The sequence below is a fragment of the Ranitomeya variabilis genome, chromosome 1, assembly GCF_051348905.1.
Source record: "Ranitomeya variabilis isolate aRanVar5 chromosome 1, aRanVar5.hap1, whole genome shotgun sequence".
Taxonomy (NCBI): domain Eukaryota; kingdom Metazoa; phylum Chordata; class Amphibia; order Anura; family Dendrobatidae; genus Ranitomeya; species Ranitomeya variabilis.
In genome coordinates, this window is record NC_135232.1 from 123,091,644 (window position 1) to 123,109,733 (window position 18,090).

Here is an 18,090-nt window from a genome sequence, read left to right on the forward strand (position 1 = left end):
CTTTGTGCTGGTGGGGCGGCGCGGTCTGGAGTCTTGGGGACTCAGTCTCGCAGCATGGGTGCTGTGGGGCAACAGGCCGTCCGCCCTGCTGGTGCATGGCCGCTGCGGCGGCGGTGGTCGCCGCACGGCTCCGCTCCGTTAGGGCATTAGGACCCACTACGAGGTTTGCCGTGAAGGGGCAGTGGGCTTCATACAGTCTGATCAGAATGTTAAACTGAAAACCTCATGTTCAGTATTTAAGTTTTTGCCTAGCGGCTTTAGATCAACGTATGATTTTGGGATGTGCGGTTCATGCTCTTTTTTTTCTTTTTGCACATAGCATGTACTTGTCTCTTTTTTTGGACCAGCACTCCTCCCATTTGGCTCAGGTGATTTTAATTAGCAGGAGACTGCAAAGTAAGGGGTCTAGCCCATTTTGGCTCTCACTGAAGAGCTGGAAGAAGGTGAGTTTAAATGCTCCCTTCATTTTGGTGCTGGTGCTGTGTGGCGGCCATTGTTGCTGTGGCTTTGTGCTGGTGGGGCGGCGCGGTCTGGAGTCTTGGGGACTCAGTCTCGCAGCATGGGTGCTGTGGGGCAACAGGCCGTCCGCCCTGCTGGTGCATGGCCGCTGCGGCGGCGGTGGTCACCGCACGGCTCCGCTCCGTTAGGGCGTTAGGACCCACTACGAGGTTTGCCGTGAAGGGGCAGTGGGCTTCATACAGTCTGATCAGAATGTTAAACTGAAAACCTCATGTTCAGTATTTAAGTTTTTGCCTAGCGGCTTTAGATCAACGTATGATTTTGGGATGTGCGGTTCATGCTCTTTTTTTTCTTTTTGCACATAGCATGTACTTGTCTCTTTTTTTGGACCAGCACTCCTCCCATTTGGCTCAGGTGATTTTAATTAGCAGGAGACTGCAAAGTAAGGGGTCTAGCCCATTTTGGCTCTCACTGAAGAGCTGGAGGAAGGTGAGTTTAAATGCTCCCTTCATTTTGGTGCTGGTGCTGTGTGGCGGCCATTGTTGCTGTGGCTTTGTGCTGGTGGGGCGGCGCGGTCTGGAGTCTTGGGGACTCAGTCTCGCAGCATGGGTGCTGTGGGGCAACAGGCCGTCCGCCCTGCTGGTGCATGGCCGCTGCGGCGGCGGTGGTCGCCGCACGGCTCCGCTCCGTTAGGGCGTTAGGACCCACTACGAGGTTTGCCGTGAAGGGGCAGTGGGCTTCATACAGTCTGATCAGAATGTTAAACTGAAAACCTCATGTTCAGTATTTAAGTTTTTGCCTAGCGGCTTTAGATCAACGTATGATTTTGGGATGTGCGGTTCATGCTCTTTTTTTTCTTTTTGCACATAGCATGTACTTGTCTCTTTTTTTGGACCAGCACTCCTCCCATTTGGCTCAGGTGATTTTAATTAGCAGGAGACTGCAAAGTAAGGGGTCTAGCCCATTTTGGCTCTCACTGAAGAGCTGGAGGAAGGTGAGTTTAAATGCTCCCTTCATTTTGGTGCTGGTGCTGTGTGGCGGCCATTGTTGCTGTGGCTTTGTGCTGGTGGGGCGGCGCGGTCTGGAGTCTTGGGGACTCAGTCTCGCAGCATGGGTGCTGTGGGGCAACAGGCCGTCCGCCCTGCTGGTGCATGGCCGCTGCGGCGGCGGTGGTCGCCGCACGGCTCCGCTCCGTTAGGGCGTTAGGACCCACTACGAGGTTTGCCGTGAAGGGGCAGTGGGCTTCATACAGTCTGATCAGAATGTTAAACTGAAAACCTCATGTTCAGTATTTAAGTTTTTGCCTAGCGGCTTTAGATCAACGTATGATTTTGGGATGTGCGGTTCATGCTCTTTTTTTTCTTTTTGCACATAGCATGTACTTGTCTCTTTTTTTGGACCAGCACTCCTCCCATTTGGCTCAGGTGATTTTAATTAGCAGGAGACTGCAAAGTAAGGGGTCTAGCCCATTTTGGCTCTCACTGAAGAGCTGGAGGAAGGTGAGTTTAAATGCTCCCTTCATTTTGGTGCTGGTGCTGTGTGGCGGCCATTGTTGCTGTGGCTTTGTGCTGGTGGGGCGGCGCGGTCTGGAGTCTTGGGGACTCAGTCTCGCAGCATGGGTGCTGTGGGGCAACAGGCCGTCCGCCCTGCTGGTGCATGGCCGCTGCGGCGGCGGTGGTCGCCGCACGGCTCCGCTCCGTTAGGGCGTTAGGACCCACTACGAGGTTTGCCGTGAAGGGGCAGTGGGCTTCATACAGTCTGATCAGAATGTTAAACTGAAAACCTCATGTTCAGTATTTAAGTTTTTGCCTAGCGGCTTTAGATCAACGTATGATTTTGGGATGTGCGGTTCATGCTCTTTTTTTTCTTTTTGCACATATTTATAATATTATTTATACAATCATAGATAAAATCCTCTAAGATCGGATACGGATGCAGAAGACCGCCACATCGGATCCGAAAAGGAAACAGTCCGACCCCCGGCCACAAACGCCACGCACGGAGGCCCAACACACGGAGTAGGTCCGCAACAGAAGAGGTACGTAAATAAAATACCTGGGTAATAAAAGCAAAAGTTAAAAACAACATAGTGAAGACAATATACAGAAAAAATTATACAGAAAAATTATTAAAAAAATTACGATCATGGAATTAAAATTATAAATATTCCATATAGATAACCATACCAATGATATATAGCAAATATTTTAAAAATGAATAATTAAAGAATTTTTTAAATTATTTTTCAAAAATTTTTTTAAAAGGAGCGGGTATACAATTTTTAAAAATAATAAAAAATATATATATATATAAAACATGTATGGAGCAAATAAGATGGTCACAAAAACGGAGCAAAGCTTATATTTTCGTTGAGGCCATTGGGTGATACTGTATCAAGCAGCCAAGTCCATTTAGTTTCTAATTGGGCCAAGGGTATGCTGATCTTCCCACCTCTCTCCTTTTGTTCAATCATGTCTATCCCAACCACTTTAAGAAGAGAGGCGTCACAATTGTGATGTATCTTGAAGTGCCTTGGTAGAGTCTTCAACATTGTAGTGTCCTCTATTTCCCTGGCTGCCTGTATACCAAGTACATGTTCTCTTGTACGTACTTTCAGTTGCCGGATTGTCATCCCTATGTAGATAAGTGGGCAAGGGCATACAGCGTAGTAAACTACGGCACGTGATGTGCATGTAATATTGCGTTTAATTTCGTAAATTGTAGTGCCCTTACTATTACTAAATGTTTGTGACCTCATAATATTCGGACAGGCCACACATCTTCCACAAGGTTTGCATCCTGGTTGGGGTCTAGCCGTACTTAGGAAAGTGGAATGCAATGATGGATCACCGACATAATGACTCTTTACAAGAGAATCACCCAAGTTTTGTGAGCGTCTAAACGTTATATCTGGATATTCGCTGATATATTTTGATATTACCGGATCGCTCAGTAGAATCGGCCACGACTTTGTCAAATAATGACGCATTAAATCAGCCTGGCCATGAAATTGGGTGATAAATCTGGTGGGCTGTATTTTATTTCGAGGTTTTACAGTATACAACGCCTCATGTCTAGTAGTATACTTGGCACGATTATAGGCCTTTTTAACTGATCTACGGCTGTATCCACGCTCTAAGAATCTTTCCTTCAGATTATTAGCTTGTCTCACAAAATCTTCCTCATTTGAGCATATTCTCCGAAGGCATAAAAATTGGCCTATAGGTATAGATTTTATCATTGCCTTCGGGTGTGATGATGATGCATGTAAGTATGAGTTTACTGCCGTCGGTTTCCGATGTAGATCAGTCTGGAGGACATTATCCACACCCCTCTTTACTTCCACGTCTAGAAATTCAATTTTATTTTGATCCCATTTGTATGTTAGATGTATATTTAATAGATTTTGATTTAACTGGAGCATAAAAGATTCCAGGGATGTGACAGGTCCTTGCCAGAGGATGAATATATCATCGATGAAGCGTACCCATAAAAGGATACGCTCCATTGCTGGCATCAGATCAGACATCAAGAGGTCCCTCTCCCACAGCCCCAGAAATAGGTTTGCATACGCCGGCGCGAATGAAGCACCCATTGCGGTGCCCTGGAGCTGCAGGTAGAAGGACCCCTTGAATAAAAAGAAATTATGCGACAAGGAAAATTGTAGAAGTTCCAAGACAAACTCATTCATATTTCTAGATATTGAAGAAGATTCTAGGAAATACCGGACTGCTCTCAAGCCATCACTATGGCGTATGTTCGTGTAGAGAGATTCTACGTCACATGACACCAATAAGGTGTCATTATCAATATGTAGGCCATCAATTTTTTTCAAAAAATCGCTTGTATCTTTAATAAATGAGGGTAGCTCCTCAACTAAGGGTTGTAATTTGGAGTCTATATATTTATTGATGTTCTCCATAAAGTTTCCACATCCCGAGATTATCGGCCTACCTGGTGGTACAGTTTGGTCTTTATGGATTTTAGGCAATAAATAGAATGTGGGTATTGCTGGTTCTACAACTTGTAGTGCCGAAAATAAATCCTTAGTTATCACCCCATTGTCCCTAGTCTCTATCAGGATAGCCAATAGTTCCTTTACAAATTTATCCAAAGGATTGAACGTTAGTTTTTTGTAGCATGTCTCACTCCTTAGTTGTTTGAATGCCTCTGCTTCATAGAGTGGTTTAGGCCAAATTACTACGTTTCCGCCTTTGTCGGCAGGTTTTATTAGAATATCCCGCATTCCCTGAAGTTTAACTAGACTATTCCTCTCTTCCCTGTTTAAATTAACAGTATTCGGGTAGCGTGGAATCTTATTGAATTCTTTGCTCACCGTCTGGACAAAAATGTCCAGGGTCGAGCATGAAGACAGAGGTGGAAATCTACGTGAACGTGGTTTTATAGAGTCTGGAATCTTACCTCCCTCCGTTTCGTTATGTTCACGTGCTAGTTCCTCCAAGGTATTTAGTGCCTCCTGTTCCGCCTCTGTGGGGAATAGTAAATTGGTATCTTCATTATGAAAATGTTGTTTAAATAATAATTTTCTTGCAAAGAGATGCAAGTCTTTAATAGCCATAAATTTATTAAAGTTCCCCGTGGGACAGAACATTAACCCTTTGCTCAATACCCCCAATTCTATTTCTGAAAAGTTGTGGGAACTTAAATTAATTACCTTGCTGTTATTTCCACTTCTTTCGGGGGAATATCTGAAGTTCCGTTTAGTTGACACATAACGAGGTTCCCTTTTCCGTTTGGGGGTAGAAATGACAGACATAGAGGTAGAGGCGGAAGAGGAGGCACACGAGACATCACCATTGTTTATGCTTGAAGTTGTAGACATTATACGTTCACGAGTTATGTCCTTATTTATACTTCTGCGCCATCTATAGATCTTCCCATTTGCCAGATCTTTTTGATCTCTCATAAGTTTGTTGGCTTGTTTACCCTGGATGTCTTTTACCCACTGATCCACCAATTTTTCCAATTGGGGATTGATTGTATCAAATTGTTCAGGGGTAAGATTACCTTTGGCCTTCATAAGGTTTTCATCTAGTGACTTATCAATTTCAGTCAATATTTTCAAATTATATTGTATGAGAAGCTCCATCAGTTTCTTTGATGTATCATTACATATTGTTTCCCATTTATTGATGAATTCCTCATCGTCCATGGGAAACGAAGGTGTAACTTGAATCCTTAGGCCTCTAGGAATGAGTTGCCTTTGGACATAGTTCTCCAAGAACGCTCTGTTCCACCATGATCTTGTTCTTTTATATGTTAAATTCTTTATGATATGAAAACAATCATCATATTGTATACCACCATTAGCGGTTATAGGGTTACCACTATTGCCAAACACTGCATTAATTTGTCCCTGCCAAGTCTGTTCCCTGGTCCTAAAATCCATGTTCAGAGCAAAAGGAAGCCTGTGCAAAACACAGTATATATATTAGTAACAGACACAGAGATGACACCTTTATAAAAATATATATATATATTATCAACGTAAGAATGGAATATAGTATCAAAAGATTATAATCACTAGGTCACCCCGTGTGTCAAATTTATAGTGTAAGACCACTACCTAGAAGAGAAAGACTGCCCCGACACAGAGAATTAGACCAATAAGAAGGTGACAGGGAATAATTATCATAAAATTAATTTTTATTTGATAACAATAGTGACAAACATCAAAACTTAATATTAAAAATGTATATATTATCTAATGATATAGTACAATGCAACACTGTGCACAAATTGAGCCGCTTTATAATAAGGCAAGCCAATTTATATAGAGATAAAGAGCAATCAATGGCATAATAAATCCAAAAATCATGTGCAGGACAACAGTCAAATTTAATACAAACACAAAAACAGTGTATATAATATATAATAATATATATAAAAATTAATATAAATTGTGCTATATGTAAAAACCAGTATCCACCACTAGGTGGTGCAAGAGACCCAATCCAACAAAGATGTGGTAGAAAAAGTGCTATGTGCAATGACTGCTGACCGACACAAGGGGCATCTAGGTTCAAAGGCCCAGAGAAAGTGCTCCGTGCTATATAAATATATAAGTATGCCAGATTACTTACAAATTACCAGGGATGATTACAGGGCTGCCCGCGGCTCAATGTGCACCCCGACGCGCGTTTCGGACATCCAGTCCTTCGTCAGGGGGTATTCTAATTGCATGATCGGGGGGTTTAAATATCTTATGGAGGTGCCAATGTCAGCGCCCAGCGCATGGACGGCGCATGCGCCGCCCGAACAACCCGGAAGTCCGGGACGCCGCATCACGCGTCCGGACGCACATGATGGTACATGGCGTTGCCAAGGACACCGAGACGCCGCGACCCAGGCACCCGGGCGTCGGACGCGCATGCGCACAACGCCAGGAGCAACATGGGCGACTGCGGACAAAGATGTGAAGTACAGGGAAGCATTAATAGGCAGGAAAAATAATGTGTATGTGTGGGACACATGAAATGGTGTATGAAGGTGAACAAAAAAAGGGGGGTTATTAAATGATGTGTGTGCACACAACTGTGGTACAATATATATATAATTTATAATTCTGTAGGTGCAAAAAGCTATATGGATATGTGCAGGCTACAATTCATTACCAGGGGAGTTGTGGACAGGGTATATAGAAGTTGGATAGAGCTGTGCAATGTCGTATAAGAAACCTTATATACAATAGATACATATATATTATATTAACCAATGTTCTAAACACAATATATTTATAATATTATTTATACAATCATAGATAAAATCCTCTAAGATCGGATACGGAAGCAGAAGACCGCCACATCGGATCCGAAAAGGAAACAGTCCGACCCCCGGCCACAAACGCCACGCACGGAGGCCCAACACACGGAGTAGGTCCGCAACAGAAGAGGTACGTAAATAAAATACCTGGGTAATAAAAGCAAAAGTTAAAAACAACATAGTGAAGACAATATACAGAAAAAATTATACAGAAAAATTATTAAAAAAATTACGATCATGGAATTAAAATTATAAATATTCCATATAGATAACCATACCAATGATATATAGCAAATATTTTAAAAATGAATAATTAAAGAATTTTTTAAATTATTTTTCAAAATTTTTTTTAAAAGGAGCGGGTATACAATTTTTAAAAATAATAAAAAATATATATATATATAAAACATGTATGGAGCAAATAAGATGGTCACAAAAACGGAGCAAAGCTTATATTTTCGTTGAGGCCATTGGGTGATACTGTATCAAGCAGCCAAGTCCATTTAGTTTCTAATTGGGCCAAGGGTATGCTGATCTTCCCACCTCTCTCCTTTTGTTCAATCATGTCTATCCCAACCACTTTAAGAAGAGAGGCGTCACAATTGTGATGTATCTTGAAGTGCCTTGGTAGAGTCTTCAACATTGTAGTGTCCTCTATTTCCCTGGCTGCCTGTATACCAAGTACATGTTCTCTTGTACGTACTTTCAGTTGCCGGATTGTCATCCCTATGTAGATAAGTGGGCAAGGGCATACAGCGTAGTAAACTACGGCACGTGATGTGCATGTAATATTGCGTTTAATTTCGTAAATTGTAGTGCCCTTACTATTACTAAATGTTTGTGACCTCATAATATTCGGACAGGCCACACATCTTCCACAAGGTTTGCATCCTGGTTGGGGTCTAGCCGTACTTAGGAAAGTGGAATGCAATGATGGATCACCGACATAATGACTCTTTACAAGAGAATCACCCAAGTTTTGTGAGCGTCTAAACGTTATATCTGGATATTCGCTGATATATTTTGATATTACCGGATCGCTCAGTAGAATCGGCCACGACTTTGTCAAATAATGACGCATTAAATCAGCCTGGCCATGAAATTGGGTGATAAATCTGGTGGGCTGTATTTTATTTCGAGGTTTTACAGTATACAACGCCTCATGTCTAGTAGTATACTTGGCACGATTATAGGCCTTTTTAACTGATCTACGGCTGTATCCACGCTCTAAGAATCTTTCCTTCAGATTATTAGCTTGTCTCACAAAATCTTCCTCATTTGAGCATATTCTCCGAAGGCGTAAAAATTGGCCTATAGGTATAGATTTTATCATTGCCTTCGGGTGTGATGATGATGCATGTAAGTATGAGTTTACTGCCGTCGGTTTCCGATGTAGATCAGTCTGGAGGACATTATCCACACCCCTCTTTACTTCCACGTCTAGAAATTCAATTTTATTTTGATCCCATTTGTATGTTAGATGTATATTTAATAGATTTTGATTTAACTGGAGCATAAAAGATTCCAGGGATGTGACAGGTCCTTGCCAGAGGATGAATATATCATCGATGAAGCGTACCCATAAAAGGATACGCTCCATTGCTGGCATCAGATCAGACATCAAGAGGTCCCTCTCCCACAGCCCCAGAAATAGGTTTGCATACGCCGGCGCGAATGAAGCACCCATTGCGGTGCCCTGGAGCTGCAGGTAGAAGGACCCCTTGAATAAAAAGAAATTATGCGACAAGGAAAATTGTAGAAGTTCCAAGACAAACTCATTCATATTTCTAGATATTGAAGAAGATTCTAGGAAATACCGGACTGCTCTCAAGCCATCACTATGGCGTATGTTCGTGTAGAGAGATTCTACGTCACATGACACCAATAAGGTGTCATTATCAATATGTAGGCCATCAATTTTTTTCAAAAAATCGCTTGTATCTTTAATAAATGAGGGTAGCTCCTCAACTAAGGGTTGTAATTTGGAGTCTATATATTTATTGATGTTCTCCATAAAGTTTCCACATCCCGAGATTATCGGCCTACCTGGTGGTACAGTTTGGTCTTTATGGATTTTAGGCAATAAATAGAATGTGGGTATTGCTGGTTCTGCAACTTGTAGTGCCGAAAATAAATCCTTAGTTATCACCCCATTGTCCCTAGTCTCTCTCAGGATAGCCAATAGTTCCTTTACAAATTTATCCAAAGGATTGAACGTTAGTTTTTTGTAGCATGTCTCACTCCTTAGTTGTTTGAATGCCTCTGCTTCATAGAGTGGTTTAGGCCAAATTACTACGTTTCCGCCTTTGTCGGCAGGTTTTATTAGAATATCCCGCATTCCCTGAAGTTTAACTAGACTATTCCTCTCTTCCCTGTTTAAATTAACAGTATTCGGGTAGCGTGGAATCTTATTGAATTCTTTGCTCACCGTCTGGACAAAAATGTCCAGGGTCGAGCATGAAGACAGAGGTGGAAATCTACGTGAACGTGGTTTTATAGAGTCTGGAATCTTACCTCCCTCCGTTTCGTTATGTTCACGTGCTAGTTCCTCCAAGGTATTTAGTGCCTCCTGTTCCGCCTCTGTGGGGAATAGTAAATTGGTATCTTCATTATGAAAATGTTGTTTAAATAATAATTTTCTTGCAAAGAGATGCAAGTCTTTAATAGCCATAAATTTATTAAAGTTCCCCGTGGGACAGAACATTAACCCTTTGCTCAATACCCCCAATTCTATTTCTGAAAAGTTGTGGGAACTTAAATTAATTACCTTGCTGTTATTTCCACTTCTTTCGGGGGAATATCTGAAGTTCCGTTTAGTTGACACATAACGAGGTTCCCTTTTCCGTTTGGGGGTAGAAATGACAGACATAGAGGTAGAGGCGGAAGAGGAGGCACACGAGACATCACCATTGTTTATGCTTGAAGTTGTAGACATTATACGTTCACGAGTTATGTCCTTATTTATACTTCTGCGCCATCTATAGATCTTCCCATTTGCCAGATCTTTTTGATCTCTCATAAGTTTGTTGGCTTGTTTACCCTGGATGTCTTTTACCCACTGATCCACCAATTTTTCCAATTGGGGATTGATTGTATCAAATTGTTCAGGGGTAAGATTACCTTTGGCCTTCATAAGGTTTTCATCTAGTGACTTATCAATTTCAGTCAATATTTTCAAATTATATTGTATGAGAAGCTCCATCAGTTTCTTTGATGTATCATTACATATTGTTTCCCATTTATTGATGAATTCCTCATCGTCCATGGGAAACGAAGGTGTAACTTGAATCCTTAGGCCTCTAGGAATGAGTTGCCTTTGGACATAGTTCTCCAAGAACGCTCTGTTCCACCATGATCTTGTTCTTTTATATGCTAAATTCTTTATGATATGAAAACAATCATCATATTGTATACCACCATTAGCGGTTATAGGGTTACCACTATTGCCAAACACTGCATTAATTTGTCCCTGCCAAGTCTGTTCCCTGGTCCTAAAATCCATGTTCAGAGCAAAAGGAAGCCTGTGCAAAACACAGTATATATATTAGTAACAGACACAGAGATGACACCTTTATAAATATATATATATATATTATCAACGTAAGAATGGAATATAGTATCAAAAGATTATAATCACTAGGTCACCCCGTGTGTCAAATTTATAGTGTAAGACCACTACCTAGAAGAGAAAGACTGCCCCGACACAGAGAATTAGACCAATAAGAAGGTGACAGGGAATAATTATCATAAAATTAATTTTTATTTGATAACAATAGTGACAAACATCAAAACTTAATATTAAAAATGTATATATTATCTAATGATATAGTACAATGCAACACTGTGCACAAATTGAGCCGCTTTATAATAAGGCAAGCCAATTTATATAGAGATAAAGAGCAATCAATGGCATAATAAATCCAAAAATCATGTGCAGGACAACAGTCAAATTTAATACAAACACAAAAACAGTGTATATAATATATAATAATATATATAAAAATTAATATAAATTGTGCTATATGTAAAAACCAGTATCCACCACTATGTGGTGCAAGAGACCCAATCCAACAAAGATGTGGTAGAAAAAGTGCTATGTGCAATGACTGCTGACCGACACAAGGGGCATCTAGGTTCAAAGGCCCAGAGAAAGTGCTCCGTGCTATATAAATATATAAGTATGCCAGATTACTTACAAATTACCAGGGATGATTACAGGGCTGCCCGCGGCTCAATGTGCACCCCGACGCGCGTTTCGGACATCCAGTCCTTCGTCAGGGGGTATTCTAATTGCATGATCGGGGGGTTTAAATATCTTATGGAGGTGCCAATGTCAGCGCCCAGCGCATGGACGGCGCATGCGCCGCCCGAACAACCCGGAAGTCCGGGACGCCGCATCACGCGTCCGGACGCACATGATGGTACATGGCGTTGCCAAGGACACCGAGACGCCGCGACCCAGGCACCCGGGCGTCGGACGCGCATGCGCACAACGCCAGGAGCAACATGGGCGACTGCGGACAAAGATGTGAAGTACAGGGAAGCATTAATAGGCAGGAAAAATAATGTGTATGTGTGGGACACATGAAATGGTGTATGAAGGTGAACAAAAAAAGGGGGGTTATTAAATGATGTGTGTGCACACAACTGTGGTACAATATATATATAATTTATAATTCTGTAGGTGCAAAAAGCTATATGGATATGTGCAGGCTACAATTCATTACCAGGGGAGTTGTGGACAGGGTATATAGAAGTTGGATAGAGCTGTGCAATGTCGTATAAGAAACCTTATATACAATAGATACATATATATTATATTAACCAATGTTCTAAACACAATATATTTATAATATTATTTATACAATCATAGATAAAATCCTCTAAGATCGGATACGGATGCAGAAGACCGCCACATCGGATCCGAAAAGGAAACAGTCCGACCCCCGGCCACAAACGCCACGCACGGAGGCCCAACACACGGAGTAGGTCCGCAACAGAAGAGGTACGTAAATAAAATACCTGGGTAATAAAAGCAAAAGTTAAAAACAACATAGTGAAGACAATATACAGAAAAAATTATACAGAAAAATTATTAAAAAAATTACGATCATGGAATTAAAATTATAAATATTCCATATAGATAACCATACCAATGATATATAGCAAATATTTTAAAAATGAATAATTAAAGAATTTTTTAAATTATTTTTCAAAAATTTTTTTAAAAGGAGCGGGTATACAATTTTTAAAAATAATAAAAAATATATATATATATAAAACATGTATGGAGCAAATAAGATGGTCACAAAAACGGAGCAAAGCTTATATTTTCGTTGAGGCCATTGGGTGATACTGTATCAAGCAGCCAAGTCCATTTAGTTTCTAATTGGGCCAAGGGTATGCTGATCTTCCCACCTCTCTCCTTTTGTTCAATCATGTCTATCCCAACCACTTTAAGAAGAGAGGCGTCACAATTGTGATGTATCTTGAAGTGCCTTGGTAGAGTCTTCAACATTGTAGTGTCCTCTATTTCCCTGGCTGCCTGTATACCAAGTACATGTTCTCTTGTACGTACTTTCAGTTGCCGGATTGTCATCCCTATGTAGATAAGTGGGCAAGGGCATACAGCGTAGTAAACTACGGCACGTGATGTGCATGTAATATTGCGTTTAATTTCGTAAATTGTAGTGCCCTTACTATTACTAAATGTTTGTGACCTCATAATATTCGGACAGGCCACACATCTTCCACAAGGTTTGCATCCTGGTTGGGGTCTAGCCGTACTTAGGAAAGTGGAATGCAATGATGGATCACCGACATAATGACTCTTTACAAGAGAATCACCCAAGTTTTGTGAGCGTCTAAACGTTATATCTGGATATTCGCTGATATATTTTGATATTACCGGATCGCTCAGTAGAATCGGCCACGACTTTGTCAAATAATGACGCATTAAATCAGCCTGGCCATGAAATTGGGTGATAAATCTGGTGGGCTGTATTTTATTTCGAGGTTTTACAGTATACAACGCCTCATGTCTAGTAGTATACTTGGCACGATTATAGGCCTTTTTAACTGATCTACGGCTGTATCCACGCTCTAAGAATCTTTCCTTCAGATTATTAGCTTGTCTCACAAAATCTTCCTCATTTGAGCATATTCTCCGAAGGCGTAAAAATTGGCCTATAGGTATAGATTTTATCATTGCCTTCGGGTGTGATGATGATGCATGTAAGTATGAGTTTACTGCCGTCGGTTTCCGATGTAGATCAGTCTGGAGGACATTATCCACACCCCTCTTTACTTCCACGTCTAGAAATTCAATTTTATTTTGATCCCATTTGTATGTTAGATGTATATTTAATAGATTTTGATTTAACTGGAGCATAAAAGATTCCAGGGATGTGACAGGTCCTTGCCAGAGGATGAATATATCATCGATGAAGCGTACCCATAAAAGGATACGCTCCATTGCTGGCATCAGATCAGACATCAAGAGGTCCCTCTCCCACAGCCCCAGAAATAGGTTTGCATACGCCGGCGCGAATGAAGCACCCATTGCGGTGCCCTGGAGCTGCAGGTAGAAGGACCCCTTGAATAAAAAGAAATTATGCGACAAGGAAAATTGTAGAAGTTCCAAGACAAACTCATTCATATTTCTAGATATTGAAGAAGATTCTAGGAAATACCGGACTGCTCTCAAGCCATCACTATGGCGTATGTTCGTGTAGAGAGATTCTACGTCACATGACACCAATAAGGTGTCATTATCAATATGTAGGCCATCAATTTTTTTCAAAAAATCGCTTGTATCTTTAATAAATGAGGGTAGCTCCTCAACTAAGGGTTGTAATTTGGAGTCTATATATTTATTGATGTTCTCCATAAAGTTTCCACATCCCGAGATTATCGGCCTACCTGGTGGTACAGTTTGGTCTTTATGGATTTTAGGCAATAAATAGAATGTGGGTATTGCTGGTTCTACAACTTGTAGTGCCGAAAATAAATCCTTAGTTATCACCCCATTGTCCCTAGTCTCTCTCAGGATAGCCAATAGTTCCTTTACAAATTTATCCAAAGGATTGAACGTTAGTTTTTTGTAGCATGTCTCACTCCTTAGTTGTTTGAATGCCTCTGCTTCATAGAGTGGTTTAGGCCAAATTACTACGTTTCCGCCTTTGTCGGCAGGTTTTATTAGAATATCCCGCATTCCCTGAAGTTTAACTAGACTATTCCTCTCTTCCCTGTTTAAATTAACAGTATTCGGGTAGCGTGGAATCTTATTGAATTCTTTGCTCACCGTCTGGACAAAAATGTCCAGGGTCGAGCATGAAGACAGAGGTGGAAATCTACGTGAACGTGGTTTTATAGAGTCTGGAATCTTACCTCCCTCCGTTTCGTTATGTTCACGTGCTAGTTCCTCCAAGGTATTTAGTGCCTCCTGTTCCGCCTCTGTGGGGAATAGTAAATTGGTATCTTCATTATGAAAATGTTGTTTAAATAATAATTTTCTTGCAAAGAGATGCAAGTCTTTAATAGCCATAAATTTATTAAAGTTCCCCGTGGGACAGAACATTAACCCTTTGCTCAATACCCCCAATTCTATTTCTGAAAAGTTGTGGGAACTTAAATTAATTACCTTGCTGTTATTTCCACTTCTTTCGGGGGAATATCTGAAGTTCCGTTTAGTTGACACATAACGAGGTTCCCTTTTCCGTTTGGGGGTAGAAATGACAGACATAGAGGTAGAGGCGGAAGAGGAGGCACACGAGACATCACCATTGTTTATGCTTGAAGTTGTAGACATTATACGTTCACGAGTTATGTCCTTATTTATACTTCTGCGCCATCTATAGATCTTCCCATTTGCCAGATCTTTTTGATCTCTCATAAGTTTGTTGGCTTGTTTACCCTGGATGTCTTTTACCCACTGATCCACCAATTTTTCCAATTGGGGATTGATTGTATCAAATTGTTCAGGGGTAAGATTACCTTTGGCCTTCATAAGGTTTTCATCTAGTGACTTATCAATTTCAGTCAATATTTTCAAATTATATTGTATGAGAAGCTCCATCAGTTTCTTTGATGTATCATTACATATTGTTTCCCATTTATTGATGAATTCCTCATCGTCCATGGGAAACGAAGGTGTAACTTGAATCCTTAGGCCTCTAGGAATGAGTTGCCTTTGGACATAGTTCTCCAAGAACGCTCTGTTCCACCATGATCTTGTTCTTTTATATGTTAAATTCTTTATGATATGAAAACAATCATCATATTGTATACCACCATTAGCGGTTATAGGGTTACCACTATTGCCAAACACTGCATTAATTTGTCCCTGCCAAGTCTGTTCCCTGGTCCTAAAATCCATGTTCAGAGCAAAAGGAAGCCTGTGCAAAACACAGTATATATATTAGTAACAGACACAGAGATGACACCTTTATAAAAATATATATATATATTATCAACGTAAGAATGGAATATAGTATCAAAAGATTATAATCACTAGGTCACCCCGTGTGTCAAATTTATAGTGTAAGACCACTACCTAGAAGAGAAAGACTGCCCCGACACAGAGAATTAGACCAATAAGAAGGTGACAGGGAATAATTATCATAAAATTAATTTTTATTTGATAACAATAGTGACAAACATCAAAACTTAATATTAAAAATGTATATATTATCTAATGATATAGTACAATGCAACACTGTGCACAAATTGAGCCGCTTTATAATAAGGCAAGCCAATTTATATAGAGATAAAGAGCAATCAATGGCATAATAAATCCAAAAATCATGTGCAGGACAACAGTCAAATTTAATACAAACACAAAAACAGTGTATATAATATATAATAATATATATAAAAATTAATATAAATTGTGCTATATGTAAAAACCAGTATCCACCACTAGGTGGTGCAAGAGACCCAATCCAACAAAGATGTGGTAGAAAAAGTGCTATGTGCAATGACTGCTGACCGACACAAGGGGCATCTAGGTTCAAAGGCCCAGAGAAAGTGCTCCGTGCTATATAAATATATAAGTATGCCAGATTACTTACAAATTACCAGGGATGATTACAGGGCTGCCCGCGGCTCAATGTGCACCCCGACGCGCGTTTCGGACATCCAGTCCTTCGTCAGGGGGTATTCTAATTGCATGATCGGGGGGTTTAAATATCTTATGGAGGTGCCAATGTCAGCGCCCAGCGCATGGACGGCGCATGCGCCGCCCGAACAACCCGGAAGTCCGGGACGCCGCATCACGCGTCCGGACGCACATGATGGTACATGGCGTTGCCAAGGACACCGAGACGCCGCGACCCAGGCACCCGGGCGTCGGACGCGCATGCGCACAACGCCAGGAGCAACATGGGCGACTGCGGACAAAGATGTGAAGTACAGGGAAGCATTAATAGGCAGGAAAAATAATGTGTATGTGTGGGACACATGAAATGGTGTATCAAGGTGAACAAAAAAAGGGGGGTTATTAAATGATGTGTGTGCACACAACTGTGGTACAATATATATATAATTTATAATTCTGTAGGTGCAAAAAGCTATATGGATATGTGCAGGCTACAATTCATTACCAGGGGAGTTGTGGACAGGGTATATAGAAGTTGGATAGAGCTGTGCAATGTCGTATAAGAAACCTTATATACAATAGATACATATATATTATATTAACCAATGTTCTAAACACAATATATTTATAATATTATTTATACAATCATAGATAAAATCCTCTAAGATCGGATACGGATGCAGAAGACCGCCACATCGGATCCGAAAAGGAAACAGTCCGACCCCCGGCCACAAACGCCACGCACGGAGGCCCAACACACGGAGTAGGTCCGCAACAGAAGAGGTACGTAAATAAAATACCTGGGTAATAAAAGCAAAAGTTAAAAACAACATAGTGAAGACAATATACAGAAAAAATTATACAGAAAAATTATTAAAAAAATTACGATCATGGAATTAAAATTATAAATATTCCATATAGATAACCATACCAATGATATATAGCAAATATTTTAAAAATGAATAATTAAAGAATTTTTTAAATTATTTTTCAAAAATTTTTTTAAAAGGAGCGGGTATACAATTTTTAAAAATAATAAAAAATATATATATATATATAAAACATGTATGGAGCAAATAAGATGGTCACAAAAACGGAGCAAAGCTTATATTTTCGTTGAGGCCATTGGGTGATACTGTATCAAGCAGCCAAGTCCATTTAGTTTCTAATTGGGCCAAGGGTATGCTGATCTTCCCACCTCTCTCCTTTTGTTCAATCATGTCTATCCCAACCACTTTAAGAAGAGAGGCGTCACAATTGTGATGTATCTTGAAGTGCCTTGGTAGAGTCTTCAACATTGTAGTGTCCTCTATTTCCCTGGCTGCCTGTATACCAAGTACATGTTCTCTTGTACGTACTTTCAGTTGCCGGATTGTCATCCCTATGTAGATAAGTGGGCAAGGGCATACAGCGTAGTAAACTACGGCACGTGATGTGCATGTAATATTGCGTTTAATTTCGTAAATTGTAGTGCCCTTACTATTACTAAATGTTTGTGACCTCATAATATTCGGACAGGCCACACATCTTCCACAAGGTTTGCATCCTGGTTGGGGTCTAGCCGTACTTAGGAAAGTGGAATGCAATGATGGATCACCGACATAATGACTCTTTACAAGAGAATCACCCAAGTTTTGTGAGCGTCTAAACGTTATATCTGGATATTCGCTGATATATTTTGATATTACCGGATCGCTCAGTAGAATCGGCCACGACTTTGTCAAATAATGACGCATTAAATCAGCCTGGCC